We start from the raw sequence: 6,626 nt of genomic DNA, 5'->3' as shown, positions 1-6,626 counted from the left end.
AAAAAAAAAAAAAAAAAAAGGCATGTTTTTCTCATCTATTTTTTAAGGAGGAATGCCTACCCGGCAGCAGAGCTCTCTGGACGCCAGGCGGCACGTGGGAAAGGCGGGTGCACCTCCGCCAGCACCCGGCACGAAACGAGCGCCAGCAGCAAGGGCGGCCGCTGCGGCTGCCCTCGGGGCGGGAGGGAGAGAGGCAGCGCCGCAGGGGAAGGGACAGGGCACGGGAACCAGCAACACCGCCCAGGACTTCAACTGTAATGCAGGGGGCAGGAGGGAGCTGCGCGAGAAACGCGCTGGCAGGGGTGGGGGGACGATGAGATACGGCGGGTAGCTGCTAGAAGACGCAAGATGAGGAGAGGGAATTGGGACGAGTAGTAACTCTAGCTTTCAGCAACTGCTATGGAGGAAGGAAAAAACAGCAAATGAAAAACAGGAGACACAGCTGCACTGGCATCGTATTTCCTTCCCAGACTGAAAGAGCAGTCTTCAAAGTTATTGAGTAAACTTCCATTAATAAAAACATCATAAGCTTTTCTATTTTTATGTTGCTAGTTATATTTTCTACTCATGAGATCAAAGACTTTTTTCAAAGGCAACGAAGAAAGTCATTAAAGAAATATTTAAAGACAATGAATTAACAGTAAAAGACCTTTTCAAAACGGGGAAGTAGTGAAACCTGACTCAGGGCAGCCTTCCAGCCGGGTCCGCGTCGCAGCACACACTTTCTCTCAGCTGCTCTTTGTTGGTGAAGCAGGCTTTGTGCCAGCCCAAGCGCGGGCTCGGCTCCCGAAGGGGACACCGCTCCTCGCCCCGGCCGCGTCTCACGGCTCGGAGCACAAAATCGCTGCTCGAGGATCAGAGCTTTCAGCTTTTACCGCCACTGCGAGTTTCACTACCGCTCATCAGGAAAGGCAAGTCTCGGACAGACTTTGTCGTTCCCGTTTGCCGATAACGTTACCCGGGGGAGCCGCTCCGGATCCCACGCGGGCATCCCCCGGGGCGTCCGTCCGAGGGCAAGCGCCGGACGCTGGTACTGCAGCCGCCGCTGCTCCACCGCCCGCCCGCGCCTGCTAGCAGCAGCGGGGCATCGACACCCAGCTCCCCCCGGGCAGAGGGCAGCACGCCGCGCAGCGCCCGTCACTGAACACGCCAAAAGCCTGCTATAACCCCCGTGTATTTCAGAGACAACGTGCCATGAACAAAGTCGGTTTTCGTGCAAACTCTTAGCGAGTTACACCTTAGTTTACACGTGCTACAGCCACCTTACAAAGTCTTTACGGAAAGCTGTGTCAGACTCGAGCTGCTACTAGCGAACTACTCAAAGCTCCGGCTTTCCCGGCCGGCCCGGCGCTCCCTCCCTCCTGGCGCGCTCGGCCAGGGGCCCGAGCGCCACGCGAGCTCCCCGCCGCGGCCGCGGCATTTTTCCCCGCGGCACGCGCCCAGGGCCCGCGGGACACCGCTGCCCGTCCCCGGAGCGCGCCGGCACGCTGCGCCGGCCGACGCTCCGACGACGCGCGAGGGCAAGCCTGAAAGCCAGCCTGCATTTATCGGAGTGGAAGGTGAAACAAAAGATTTCCCAGGAAAATGCCGCTGACATTTATATTAAAGGGAGGGAAGGAAACCCAGATCTGACATTTAAAAATGATGCCACCTGCATAAAGCCTACAGCTCATTTTTCACAGGCAGCGGGAAAGCTCCACGGCAGCTCCCCGTCCCCCGCGCTGCCTGTGCCGCCTCTCACCCGCAAGGCTTCCCCTCTTTGCCTGCTCTCTTACTTTACAGCAGCTATGGAGAAGGCAACGCAGCAAGAATTCAGTGAGCTGACGGGATCTCAGCGCAGGTAGCAGCGCATCACATTTAACTCCTTTGGTGCTTATTTTAGTAACATTTATCACGAAGAACTCTGTAGACATTACAGAGCATGAAATATGCAACACCATGCTTTGCTATTTAACGTACAATTTATCTCCTCTTTGCTGTGACAATTTTTTTTAATACCTTCTTATCAGGCAGGTTCAGCCCCATACTGTTGGTTTCATTTTCAGAACTCTGCAAACAGGTAAAATCAAGAACTGATGCCCGATTTTTTCTTCATTAGCAAGAAAAAAACCCACCAGCCACATGTCAGAGTTGCAAATCAAGCAAGCTGTGCAGAGCAAAGGCAGGGAAGGCAGGAGAAGGAGATCTCCCTTAGGCAAGGCTGGCTGGCGGCTTTTGGTCACTCTGCCTGGGCGAACGCCCCCGTAGGCTCGCAGGGCAAAGGCTTTGCCACTGATGCCGGGCATTTCCTCACCCGTCGGGCCAGCGGGGGCACGCTCCTCGACACACCGTCTAGCAAACCACCGAGTTTCGCCTGTCGCCTCTCTGCCCGATCCGTCCGTCTGCGCTCGAACCGCAGCGCGTTGTGCAGCCAGGCCCTTGCCTTGGCCTAAAGCGACTGCAGGGCCTCCTTCACCCCCGAATAAATCACTCGTTTCTCTTGTTGGGAAACGGGGCAAGCAATTTCCTTTGCTTCGCTTTCGTTTCCAGCTCTTGGGTTTTGTCAGGGTGGCAACAAGGAGCCCCGCGCCAGGAATCTCCACGCACCCAGCTCCTGGCCGGCTTCGTGCCTCTCGGATCCCGCAGTCGCTGCTTCTCGGAGCTGCTTTCCGGCGAGCTCCAAGCACGCTAGCAAAAGGCTGGCGAGGCGCGCGGGAAGCGCGGGGCGGCACCACGCAGCCGCGCCGGCGAGCTCGAGCAGCGGCCACGGCTCCCAGCCGCCCAGCGCCGCGCGGCCCGCGGGCCCTGGCACAGCGGCACCGCCCGAGCACCCTAGCGGGTCGCACGGCGAGTTGCTCCGAGCAGGACCCGCCGCGCATTGCCTCTTCCCGGAGTCTGACGCTCGCCTTAGCGAGGAGGCACGCGCGGGAGGAGCGCCGCGGCGCAGCAAGGCAGGCGGCCAGGGCAGGAAATCGGGGTCGGTCAGAACAAACCGGGGCCGGGCTAGACTGGGGTGAACTGGGGTTGCTCCCTACTTCCCCAAAGGGATATAACGAGAAAGCTCTTGTTGATTTTTAGCTGCCCTGGCCAGAGCCCCAGGTGTCATAAAAGCAAAGAGCTTATTGATCATTTGAGGTAGAAAATCTGTCAGGTAACCCAAAGGACACTGTTCTGTGGTTCCCAGGAGACAATCTGGCGAATGCAGCTTAAGCGGGTTACTCCGTGCACCAGTCTGGATCTGCACGAGGCCCGTACAGAACCGGACTCCCCCACCAGAGCCCATTACAGGGCCCGTGAAAACTCATTAATCTGTTGGCTCACTCGCCCATTTAGAAATTGTGGGATTAACGCTCAGATCAACGATTAATTTGCTGAGACAGTTAGCTTGACACGACTAATAGTTACGAATGCGTGGCAAATACCACGTCATGCGCGCGCGCTGCTGAAAGAAGGACACCCAGGTACTTGCACGTCCAGCTTTCTGCTCCTGGTCTGCTTAAATAGTGCCTTACTCCTAAAGAGGGTTTTTTGCAGCATGAAGAAAAACAACTGTTCTGCTGCTGAAGCCTCTCCGGGCGCTGCTGTGCCAGGCCTGGGGCTGCCGCCGCTGCCCACCGCAAGCACCAGCCGCAGTGCTGAGCCCCAGGTCTTCCACCCTGCTGCAGCAGGCCTGCGGAGCCGGGCAGCTCTAGGAAGAAATCTTAAAAAATCTAGACTGGCTGGAAATCTCACCTACTTCTCCACTCGCTTCGATGCAACGGGATCTGCGCACCTCCTCCTTTCTCAGCTTCAGAAGCCACCCAACTGGCAGACATTTAAAAATATATATAAACCTTACTTATAACTCCTCCTATTGGCAACTAAGTGCTTGAAAAAAATCTCCAATATTAGCTTTCCTTTTGCACGCTTGTTCTCACTCAAGGGTACTTAGGAAACTATTCTATTTGTCACAGGACAGTAACCCAGCACTACTGAAATCGTAATGTATCATTTCATGGCTTTAGTGGATAAATAGCTATAATTTTCATTAGTCCTCCTTGAGCAAGCTTTCCTATTGAAACAAGAGAAAAGGCAGAGTGCAAGGCAATCTCCATCACTACAACTGTAGCTTTATATTGTTAACAAGCACTATCTGATAAAATGACGGTAATGATAATAAAGCAAATCAATATATTACCCTGTATGCACATACTGTACACAGCAGAGGAAGGGTTTCATTTATAACAGCTGCTTATGCAGACTTTATATCATATTCTACCAATTACTCTCTGTGGAGGGCTTATAAAGCCGGCTGAATCGCGCCTCCGCGGCTCTCGGCTGGGTCCCCGGAGGAGGGGAGGCCGGCGGCCAGAGCCCGGCCCCGGCACAGGGACGGGCCCGGGGGCTCCCCAAGGGCGCCAGCGGCTGCCGGGACGCAAGAAACGGAGCATCGGGCCCTCGGCTGCAGGGATGAGCAAAGCGCTGTTAAGCTCACGTGTGGCGAACGTGGGTACGTACCCTTCTTTGGCCAAAGGACAGATGCTCTTTTCTTTAAAGCAGTAACAACGGCAGGAAAATGCAGTAGCTCAATGGCAGGAAAAATCTAAAATGCCTCTTCATCGGTGCAGTTTTCCTCCGTTGGAAAGCGCATTAAAGTACATAAAAAAGACATGGAAATTAAATACTGGATAAACCTGTGGGGGCTTTTAAGTCACTTGATACCGAGGTTTTGTTTATAAAGTTTTAATAGGATTTAGCCCAGCTTTGAGAGGTGGATGGACCAGGTGACTTTCACGGGTCTCTTCCAGTCAGTTATTCCATGACTCTGAACCAGTAGTAGAGATTTACTTACAAACATTTTCTACGACATCCTTTTCCAATCTAGAAAACATCAATTTATGTTTACAGCACGTTGGTATCACCTATCAATCATCGGCCAGTCCTGCGCAAAGCCCACTTGATGCAAAATGCAATGAGAAAAATCTGCCGGTAAAGACATTTTCCTTCCAGACGCATCTGAGAGCACAGAAAACGGATCCCTTCCCCAGCACGGCAGATCTTGTCTGGAGCATCTGATATCTGACAGGCTGCTGTGACTGACCAACTATCAAGGAATAGCTTTTATCCCTAAATATATCTTCATGGCTTTCACAGGTCTTGTTCTAAGGTCATTGATGCAACCTCTTAATATCTCAGCCACCTCTAAAGAGGTGTCAGAAGCCCTTGATTAAATCATTCGTTATGTCTACAGGCAGAAATCATCAGCCACGTCATACCTTCCTTTGGTATAAAAGAAACAAAAAACCCTAGAAGAATAGATTTTTAGTAAAATACATACCCCCACCTCCCCCATGCCTAGATGTGTGTGTGTGTATGTGTGTGTGTGTATATATATATATATACACACATACATACACACACACACCATTTGTGTGTGTATATGTATGTGTGTGTGTGTGTGTGTATATATATAGTGTATATATATATATACATATATATACACACACACACACACACCATTTGCCCATATTTTCCCTGGCACTTTGCACGCCTCCTGGGCAGGGAGTAGGTGGGTGAGAGCCCCATCAGCCCAGAAAGTCTCCCAAACCTGGGGAAAGGGCCCATCGGCCGACGCGCCTCCCCGCACGGCCACGCTGTGATTTCCCCCGGTTCTCCAGGGGAGGGCGGACGGTACGTCCCTCTCTCCTGCACGGGGTGACAACCCAGAAACAAGCTCAATAATCACATCTTAAAGGCTGAGCCATCACGAGAGCAATCTTGAGCGTGAACAGCACGAAAGACAGTGCTGGGGAGAGCAAAAGCCGCAGGGCCCCGGAGCACCAAGCTGCTCCGCTCCTCCGGGGCAAAAGGATGCTCGGGGACGTACATCCCCCCACCTCCAGCGAGAACCAGATCCTGCCCTGCTGTCCAGGTGATCGCTATAGCGATCAGCATTTTTTTACATGCTGTCGGTTTTATTTCCCCCTCCTTTACATAAAAATATTTGATAATTTATTAAATGTTATTTTGACTCAGTGCACAAGCTCTCGCACGGTGAGTGTAACACATACCTACGGCAGCAGGTCTCCACCTTCCCGTCTGCCACGTGCTCTCTGATTTGGTACTGTACAGACACGACAAGGTTGCTCACCGAACGTAGCACATCATTCGGGTGATGTCCCCCACGGACCCGTGCTTTAGCGCGGACGCTCCCACGTCGCGCCTCGGTCTGTCCGCGACAGGCTGCCTCTCACATGGAAACTGCTCTGCCAGTACTACTTTGTAGTCAAAGACCACCTCCTTGGCATCAACGTTGCATAGAGCTGGACCGGGAACGGCTTTATAAATCTGATCATGTTCCTCACGCAACATCATCAAGGAGAAATAAAATAGTAATAAGCAAGCGTGCTGATCCAGACCCCGGGGATGTGCCTAAAGCACGTGGCCTATTCAGTGGTTCTGTCTTCTCTGAGCTACTGCCGCAGCGTAGCACCGGGGAAAGGTCCCCCGCGCAGCCCCTGCCAGGCCCTGCAGCCGCCTGAGCAGCTCTGCCCGGGTGAAATGAGGCTCCTCAAGCGCCCTTTTACCGCATTCATGGTAATACATCCAAGAATAACTTGGGCTCTTGAAGGGCCCCTTTCTACTGAAAAGATTAGCAAGACAGTTAA

Source organism: Rhea americana, unplaced genomic scaffold (assembly GCF_003343005.1).
Source record: "Rhea americana isolate MKP2758 unplaced genomic scaffold, rheAme1 scaffold_269, whole genome shotgun sequence".
NCBI lineage: Eukaryota > Metazoa > Chordata > Aves > Rheiformes > Rheidae > Rhea > Rhea americana.
Note: the sequence above shows the minus strand (reverse complement) of the source record.